This window comes from Macaca nemestrina, chromosome 5, assembly GCF_043159975.1.
Source record: "Macaca nemestrina isolate mMacNem1 chromosome 5, mMacNem.hap1, whole genome shotgun sequence".
Classification (NCBI taxonomy): Eukaryota; Metazoa; Chordata; class Mammalia; order Primates; family Cercopithecidae; genus Macaca; species Macaca nemestrina.
Window position 1 is genome coordinate 149247554 of NC_092129.1, and position 9301 is coordinate 149256854.

Below are 9301 nucleotides of genomic sequence, written 5' to 3' on the forward strand. Positions count from 1 at the left end.
CCCTTCCAGAACGGTCACATGCAAGTCCAAGAGAACTCGTGAGCTTTACTTTCACCCTTCTGGGGAGGGCTTGCCAAGCCCCTTTTCCCTCCACAAGGTCTTCAGAGTCTAGTACAAATGCAATCTTGGAAAAGGGAGAAAGCGGCGCTGCAGGCAGTGGTGGCTGGAAGGTGGTTGCTACCAGGCACCCCGCAGTGTACAGGAAAAGCTCACAGACAACATTTATAGAACACGTACTGTGTGCCAGGCTTTATGCTGAGAGTTCATCATCTGCCCAAATAATAGGTATGGAGACGGGAGTGGGGGTGCTCAAACTACTATTTACAGAAAAGGAAACGGGTGCTTTCTCAGTCACCCAAGTAGTGAAGACTTGCCACCAGGATACTGGCTCGAGTTTTACGTGGAGGCAGGAGGACAATGTGGGGCTTGCGAGCACAGTTTCAGGGGGCCCAGAGTGCAGGGTCGCCTCCGCCCCCGACCGATGCCATAGAGGCTAGAGGTGGGCGGTTGCCCGAGTCCAAGATGGCCGCCGCCGCCGCGAGCACGCAAGCGTGCCCTTCTTTGGGCGGGGCCTCCGGGGCGCACCCCCTCCAGTCTCTGGGCTTTGAACATCGTGTAGCATTGACCGGCGAACAGATCGTTGCATCGCTGGAAGAAAGGCAAGTGGGCTGTGGTTAGCCTACTCGTCTAAGGAGTTGCAACGCTAACCGGAAAGGCATGGGTGGGGCAGCCCAAAAAGTTTTGGCCTGCCCCGCCCCCCAACGCCCTCTATTCTGCTGCCAGGATGTTCTGAAACCAGGGGATGAGAAGTTGTTAGGTCGGACACAGCCAGCCAGGGGCTGCGAGGATAACGGGAGTGTAGGGGCTTTGCGGGTATTAGGGAAGAGAAACCAAAATAACTCATTTCTATCCAAATTGTGCGCTGCTTCTGAGGTTCTGGCTTGGTTTCCACCAAATACGTCTGGGTTCGTCACAGTCTGTGATGTCACTGAGCTGGAGCAGCCCGGCCAGGGAAAGGAGCGGTGTGCAGCTGTCACCTGCTTAGTTCTGCAGTTTCAGTATGGATACCCGCCCTTCCTTGCACACAACAGCCTCACATTCTCCCCACCCCCATCCTGCCGCTTTACCTTCACGTATTTGTTTTTACCTCCTCTGGAGAGTATATATTAGAGAGTCACCGAGTGTCCATCCAAACCCTTTCGTTTGAAAAAATCCTTCCTTAGCCTAAAATCACTCAGTATATTGAACAAATTATTATGACATAGTCACCTGAATGCATTAAAATAAATTTATATTTATTCATTAAACTTAAACCACCATATCCACTAGTTTTGTTTTTTTTTTGTTTTTGTTTTGTTTTTTTCACCTGTGACAAAAATGTGCCCCTCCTGCTCCAGTTGTATGCACTTCAGATGGGGAGGCCCCATTTTGTAAGATGCTTGTAAAATGTGGATTTAATTCTTTTTTTTTTTTTTTTTGAGACAGAGTCTTGCTCTGTCACCTAGGCTGGAGTGCAGTGGTGTGATCTTGGCTCACTACAACCTCTGCCTCCCAGGTTCAAGCGATTCTCCTGCCTTAGCTTCCCGAGTAGTTGGGACTACAGGCACGTGCCACCATGCCAGGCTAATTTTTTTTTTTTTGTATTTTTAGTAGAGATGGTGTTTCACCATTCTGGCCAGGCTGGTCTCAAACTCCTGACCCCGTGATCCGCCCACCTTGGCCTCCCAAAGTTCTAGGATTACAGGTGTGATCCACCGTGCCCGGCCCAAATGTGGATTTAATTCTATCTGAGCTGAACAGATAAAGATAATCATGATTTTTTTTGTGTGTGTGTGTATGTGTGCATGCATATGTGTGTGTGTGTGTGTGTGTGTAGAGAGAGAAGGGAGTTATCGAAGGTTGCTGGAGGTGCCCAAAAGTCAGGAACCAGAATCAGCAAAACCCAGCTTCTCCTGGGGTGTGTTGAGCAGTTGCTGGACACGTTAAAAGTGAGCACTGGACTCCTAGGATATAAAAGTAAGATGTGAGGAAAGGGGATTCAGTTCACTAGATAATAATACAACAGGCCAGGCACGGTGGCTCATGCCTGTAATCCCAGCACTTTGGGAGGCCAAGGCGGGCAGATCACGAGGTCAGGAGTTTGAGACCAACCTGGTCAACATGGTGAAACCCCATCTCTACTAAAAATACAAAGATTAGCTGGGCGTGGTGGCGGGCACCTGTAATTCCAGCTGCTCGGGAGACTGAGGCAGGAGAATCACTTGAACCTGGGAGGCGGAAGTTGCAGTGACCTGAGATCGCACCACTGCCCTCCAGCCTGAAAAACAGAGTGAGACTCCATCTCAAAAAAAAAAAAAAAAAAAAAGTCTGGGTGTGGTGACTTACTCCTGTAATCCCAGCACTTTGGGAGGCCGAGGCGGACAGATCACCTGAGGTCAAGAGTTTGAGATCAGCCTGGCCAACATAGAGAAACCCCGTCTCTACTAAAAATACAAGAAATTAGCCGGGCATGGTGGTGCATGCCTCTAATTCCATCTACTCGGGAGGCTGAGGCAGGAGAATCGTTTGAACTTGGGAGGTGGAGGTTGCAGTGAGCTGAGATCGTGCCATTGCACTCCAGCCTGGGCAACAACAGCAAAACTCTGTCTCAAAAAAAAAAAAAGTAGAGAGAAAGAACAAAAAGTAATGATCTGGCCTATTGAAGCAGATCCCTGGCATATTGTCTGAGTGATCCAGTGAAGGGGCACCCCACCCCCATTACCAAGATCAGGTGATGGACTAGCAGGCAAAAACTGGACTTTTCTAGGAAAAGCCACTTCATAGCCGAAGAGATTGAAACCACACAATCTCCCTTTACCTGGAGTATGGAATTTGGCAGTGGACGTGGGCAGGCACCAAATGGATGCATGTGAGAGTGTGAACGTGCATGTGGCTAAGTGTGTATGTGGCATCTGGTGAGTAACATGTGAGTGGGCATCGGTTGTTGGAATCAAAGAATGAATCAATACATCTCTTAGCTCCATTTATCTCAGCTCTTCCTTTGCAATCTTGAAATCATTCCTGGTGTCCAATGTCACAATTTGTTCCGAACAGCTTTGGCTAAGGACACACTGAAGGCTCCACTGAACCTTGAGGCGAACCTACTCTGCGAAGTTCATGGCACAGACTTGTGATGGTTGACTGTGTGGGACTGGGCTTACCAACCTTCTCATGTTCTAACCTGACCTGCTCTGACCTGACCTCTGACTCCACTGAGGGCAGCTTATCCAATTCATTTCCAGTGGATGGTTAGGCTTCCTCAAAAGTGTGAATATTTTCTTGCTAAAGTCTCAGGTGGGCCATACTGAGGAAAGGCAAGATGAATTTGGCATGTCTGGTGTCTGAAATTTGGAAGCTGTGAATCAGAGTACAAGAGGCACTTAGATGACAGTTACCATGTCTGCTTAAAAAAACAAAACAAAATAAAACAAAAAAAAACAGATTTGCAGGTACCTAAATAACACTACTACCAGGCTATGTGTGAGAAGGGCTGTGGGCAGGTTAAAAGCTGAGCGCTAGCCTAGTAAGGGCATGGGGGATCCTCCTGGTTGTGATGCCTAGTGGAATGGGTGAGTGTCTTTATTTATTTATTTATTTGTTTGTTTATTTATTTATTTTTGAGATGGAGTCTCACTCTGTTGCCCAGGCTGGAGTACAGTGGCACAATCTCAGTTCTCTACAACTTCTGCCTCCTGGGTTCAAGCGATTCTCCTGCCTCAGTCTTCAGCTGGCATTACAGGCTCATGCCACCACTCCCGGCTAAATTTTTGTATTTTTAGTAGAAACGGGGTTTTGTCATGTTGGCCAGGCCGGTCTCGAACCCTTGACCTCAAATGATCTGCCCCTCAGCTTCCCAAAGTGCTAGGATTATAGGCATGAGCCACTGCACCCGGCCAGGTGAGTGTCTTAACACGACTTTCATTCTGGGTGGCCTGCAGAATAGGCTAACTAGGAATAGCCCTTCCTTCTCCTGGCTAGAGGGGGCACATCCATGCTCAGTTCACCAGGCTGGGGATTCTTTGGAGTATTCAATGCATGCTTCTCCCTCTCCCCAGCCCCCTCCACCAGTGGGAGACACTGCGATGTCCACAGGCCTAGGATGTTCAAATGCTGGTGTTCTCAGACCGCTCCAGTAATGGGCCTGGCACCCCAAATCTAGATTGCATGGTGCCAAGCAGCCTGGTGTACCTCCACTGACAAAGTTGCTTTTTCATGCCAGCTCTACACAAAGATGGCAGGAAGCCCCTCCCACTGGAATGCACACTGGAAGAGCACCCAGCTGCTCTGGCTCAGGGGCCCTCCCCACCCTCGTCCCAAACCCCTGCCCCCTGCAGGGTGGGAAGTGTGAAGAGAGGAGGGTCAGGGAACCCATACTGCTTCTCTTGCTGATTTGTTGTGTTCTCTTCCACCAATAAAGCCTATTCCCAGGCTGTGTCACGCTGTGGAATTTGTCTCAAACCCAGGTACCCGATGGAGAGACCCAGAAGGGTGCTGTCCAGTGGGAAAAATAACTTATAGAGGGTAGAGGAGGGAGAGCAGGGAGCACACAGGGTTGGGCACGGAGGATGCAGGTCCGTGCCTCACATGAATTTCTCTTCCTTGCCGCTCACCAGTCTCCAAAGCCGCTGTGCCTCCCTCTGCTCATGGCCACCCTGAGTCAGAGGCCGCTCCTGTAGACGGTCACTCCTCAGCTCCCCATCTCTGCCTTCTCATTGCCACTGCCAAGGCTGTGGGGTGTATTTTCAACTTCTAGATTTTTTGGTCATGGCCCTGCCTTAGGTCCCACCCAGCTCAAATTGTCCCCAGCACACCACCACCACCACCAAACTGGTTTCACAAAACATTGTCTTGATCCCCACTGAAAATCCATGAGGTACGTGATATTCATTACATTCACCTCCTTCTTGCTCATCCCTGGTGGGAGCACAGGTGTGTTGAAGGGTCTGCCCTCAGGCAGCTTACATAGCCACAGAGGAGGAGGCATTAAGCAGTTATCTGAATGGGACGCAGGGAATTTGGTGCCCCAGAAAAAATATGCCAGGTTGGCCTGGTCTGGGGGCACCCAGGGAGGCTTTTCAGAGGAGGGGACACATAAATCTTTCCTTGAACAAACTCAACATATTCAGGCAGGCACTCAAGGCCTTCTCAGTGGCTTTCCATACTTTTTTCTGACTCCTGCCTTTGCTACAGCCAGATGGTCCAGGCACCACTCTGAGCTCTCCCGAGCTCCTTCCACCTCTCCCCTCCTCTCAACCCACAGGACATTTTACAGGATCTGCTTCTCACCTGAAATATCTCCTCCCACTCATCTCCTTTCTGTTTCAATGTGCTTTCCCATTTCTTAACATCCAATGCTAATTCCCTGTGGGTCAGTCTCTCCCCTTCTCACCACCAATGGTCCTTGGGATCTGATCTACTCATTGGCCAGTTAATGGCCTTGTTGAGTTGGAAAGAGCATTTCATTTATTAAATAAAAATTATAGAAAGCCATCAGCCTAGGCAACACAGTGAGACCCCCCTTCTCTACCGAAAAAAAAAAAAAAAATTAGCCAAACATGGTGGTGCAAGCCTGTAGTCCTAGCTAGGACTAAGGGGGAGGATGGCTTGAGCCCAGGAGTTCAAGGCTGCAATAAGCCATGATTACACCACTGCACTCCAGCCTGGGGGACAGAATGAGACAAATGAAGGAAGGGAGGGAAGGAAGGGATGAAGGGAGGAAGGGATGAAGGGAAGAAGGGGGGAAGGTGGGAGGGAGGGAGCGAGAGAAGGAAAGGGAAAGGGAAAGGAAGGGAAGGAAAGGAAGAAGGAACACACTAGGTCAAAACAGATAGAACTAAACTCAAGATGGAGTCAGCCATGCTAAACCAAGTTGTTTTCCGACCTTCTGAAAAATGAGAGAGAAATAACAGCCAATTTCTCAAAAAGATCAGTTTAAATCTTTAATCACATGATAATGAAGTTCTCTCTGTTTTAATCCTTAAACAAAAACAAAGGATTAAAGAAACTGAAGAAATCCGATGTTAACTAACCAGTTGTTTTGCTCCCCTTTCCCCACCTTGCAAGAAAAAAATGACTTTGAAGTCTGGGTGTGGTGGCTCACACCTATAATCCCAGCACTTTGGGAGGCTGAGGTGGGAGGATTGCTTGAGGTCAGGAGTTTGAGACCAGACTGGGCAACAAAGCAAGACCCTGTCTCTAAGAAAAAGAAAAAGAAAGCCAGGTACAGTGACTGACGCCTGTAATCCCAGCACTTTGGGAAGCCAAGGTGGGCGGATCACCTAAGGTTAGGAGTTTAAGACCAGCCTGGCCAACATGGAGGAACCCCGTCTCTACTAAAAATACAAAATTAGCTGGGTGTGGTGGCGCATGCCTGTAATTCCAGCTACTTGAGAGGCTGAGGCAGGAGAATCGCTTGAACCCAGTGAGCTGAGATCGCATCACTGCACTCCAGCCTGGGTGACAGAGTGAGGCTCCATCTCAAAACAAACAAACAAAAAAAATTTGCACGGTGTGGTGGCACGCGCCTGAGGTCCCAGCTACTCAAGAGGTGGAGGTGGGAGGATTGCTTGAACCCAGGAAGCAGAGGTTGAAGTGAGTCATGATTGCACCACTGCACTCCAGCCTGGGTGACAGAGTAAGACCCTGTTTCGGAAAAAAAAGAAGGAAAAAGAAAATATTTAGGCACTTTATTTTTTACTATGTGTGCCTGCTACTGCACTATACTCTTTATTTATTTTACCTTATTTAATTTTCTTTTTTTTTTTTTTTTTTTTTTGAGGCGGAGTCTCGCTCTGTTGCCCAGGCTGGAGTGCAGTGGCGCGATCTCGGCTCACTGCAAGCTCCGCCTCCCGGGTTCCCGCCATTCTCCTGCCTCAGCCTCCCGAGTAGCTGGGACTACAGGCGCCGCCACCACGCCCGGCTAATTTTTTTTGTATGTTTAGTGGAGACGGGGTTTCATTGTGTTAGCCAGGATGGTCTCGATCTCCTGACCTCGTGATCCGCCCGTCTCGGCCTCCCAAAGTGCTGGGACTACAGGCTTGAGCCACCGCGCCCGGCCCCTTATTTAATTTTCACAAGTGTTTGGAGTATGCCCATTTAGCAGATAAAGAAAATGAAGTTTAGCTGTGCAGGGTGGTGGCTCCAAATCCCAGCTACTTGGAGGCTGAGGTGGAAGGTTCACTTGAGTGAGTGTGGGAGGTTGAGGCTGCAGTGAGTTGCGATCCAGCCATTGCACTCCAGCCTGGGCAACGGAGTGAGACCCTGTCTCAAAAAAAAAAAAAAAAAGAAAGAAAGAAAAAGAAAAGAAAACAAAGAAAGAAAAATAAAATAAAATAATAAGAAAAGACACTGTCCGGAAAAAAAACTTTGCAGTCAGCTGAGGGTTGTTTAGGATAAACTCAGCTGGAACAAGTCAGCTTTCTTCCATGTGTCTTTCACGTCCCTTCAGCAGGTCAACCTGGGAATGTTTTGGGTGTGTTCTCATGGTGATCACAGAGAAGCAAGAGAAGAAGCAGAAACACAGGGAGTTTTTCTTTTTCTTTTTTTTTTTTTTTTTTTTTTTTTTTTGAGACGGAGTCTCGCGCTGTCACCCAGGCTGGAGTGCAGTGGCCAAATCTCAGCTCACTGCAAGCTCCGCCTCCCGGGTTCACGCCATTCTCCTGCCTCCGCCTCCCGAGTAGCTGGGACTACAGGCGTCCGCCACCTCGGCCGGCTAGTTTTTTGTATTTTTTTAGTAGAGACGGGGTTTCACCGTGTTAACCAGGATGGTCTCGATCTCCTGACCTCGTGATCCGCCCGTCTCGGCCTCCCAAAGTGCTGGGATTACAGGCTTGAGCCACCGCGCCCGGCCCTTTTTCTTTTTTTGAGACAGTTTCGCTCTTGTTGCCCAGGCTGGAGTACAGTGGCGCGATTTCGGTTCACCGCGACCTCCACCTTCCGGGTTCAAACGAATCTTTTGCCTCAGCCTCCCCAGTTGCTGGGATTACAGGCATGCGCCACCATGCCTGGCTAATTTTTTTGTATTTTTAGTAGAGACGGGGTTTCTCCATGTTGGTCAGGCTGGTCTCCAACTCCCGACCTCAGGTGATCCGCCCACCTCGGCCTCCCAAAGTGCTGAGATTACAGACATGAACTACTGCGCCCGGCCAGTTTTTCAAACCTCTACATGTGTCAGGTCAGCCGACATCATAATGACTAAAGCAAGTCACATGGCCAAGCTCAGATTCTTCAAGAGGGCAGGGAAATAGGCTCTGCTTCTATTTTGAAAGAAATTGCAAATTCACTGGGCAAAGAGTGTGTGGAGACAGGGAGGGGTGAAGACTTGGAGCCACCGATGCAATCAATGTACCACAGTCTGCCTCTGGCCACAGGTTTTTTTGTTTTTGTTTTTGTTTTCCGAGACAGAGTCTCACTCTGTTGCCCAGGCTGGAGTGCCACGGCAGCATCACAGCTTACTGCAGCCTCGAACTCCTGGGTTCAAGTGATCCTTCCACTTCAGCCACCTGAGTAGCTGGGACCACAAGTGGGTGCCACCACGCCCAGCTAATTTTTTATTTAAATCTTTTGTAGAGACAAAGTTCTCTATAAAATGTTGCCCAGGCTGGTCTCAAACTCCTGGCCTCAAGCGATCCTCCTGCCTCCATCTTGCAAAGTGCTGGGATTACAGGCATGAGCCACCTCACCTGGCCTCTCTAGACACAATTACTTATGTTTTCTCTATATGCAAAATATGCTCATTCCCTGTTCCAGGACCCCCAAAAGACTCATCCAATCCTGACATTAGGCTGAAAGTCCAGGATCTTGTGATCTATATCAGGTCTAGATGTGGTACTTTTTTTGTTGTTTTTGAGACGGAGCCTTGCTTTGTTGCCCAGGCTGGAGTGCAATGGCGCAATCTCAGCTCACTGCAGTCTCCACCTCCCAGGTTCAAGTGATTCTCCTGCCTCAGCCTCCCAAGTAGCTGAGATTACAGGCGCCCACCACCATGCCCAGCTAATTTTGTATTTTTAGTATTTTCACCATGTTGGTCAGGCTGGTCTCGAACTCCTGACCTCAGGTGATCCACCCCGCCTCGGCCTCCCAAATGCTGGGATTACAGGCGTGAGCCACCTTGCCCGGCTGAGGCAGCCTTTGATGGTGGCTGAAATGCTTTCTCAGCTTGTTTCCTCCTGATGGAAAGTAGGCAGCCCAGAGGTCTTTGTACAGTTTGAACAGTCTCAGTCCCTTTGTGTCTAGATTAGCAGTGCGGTTGTGGGTGTAATAT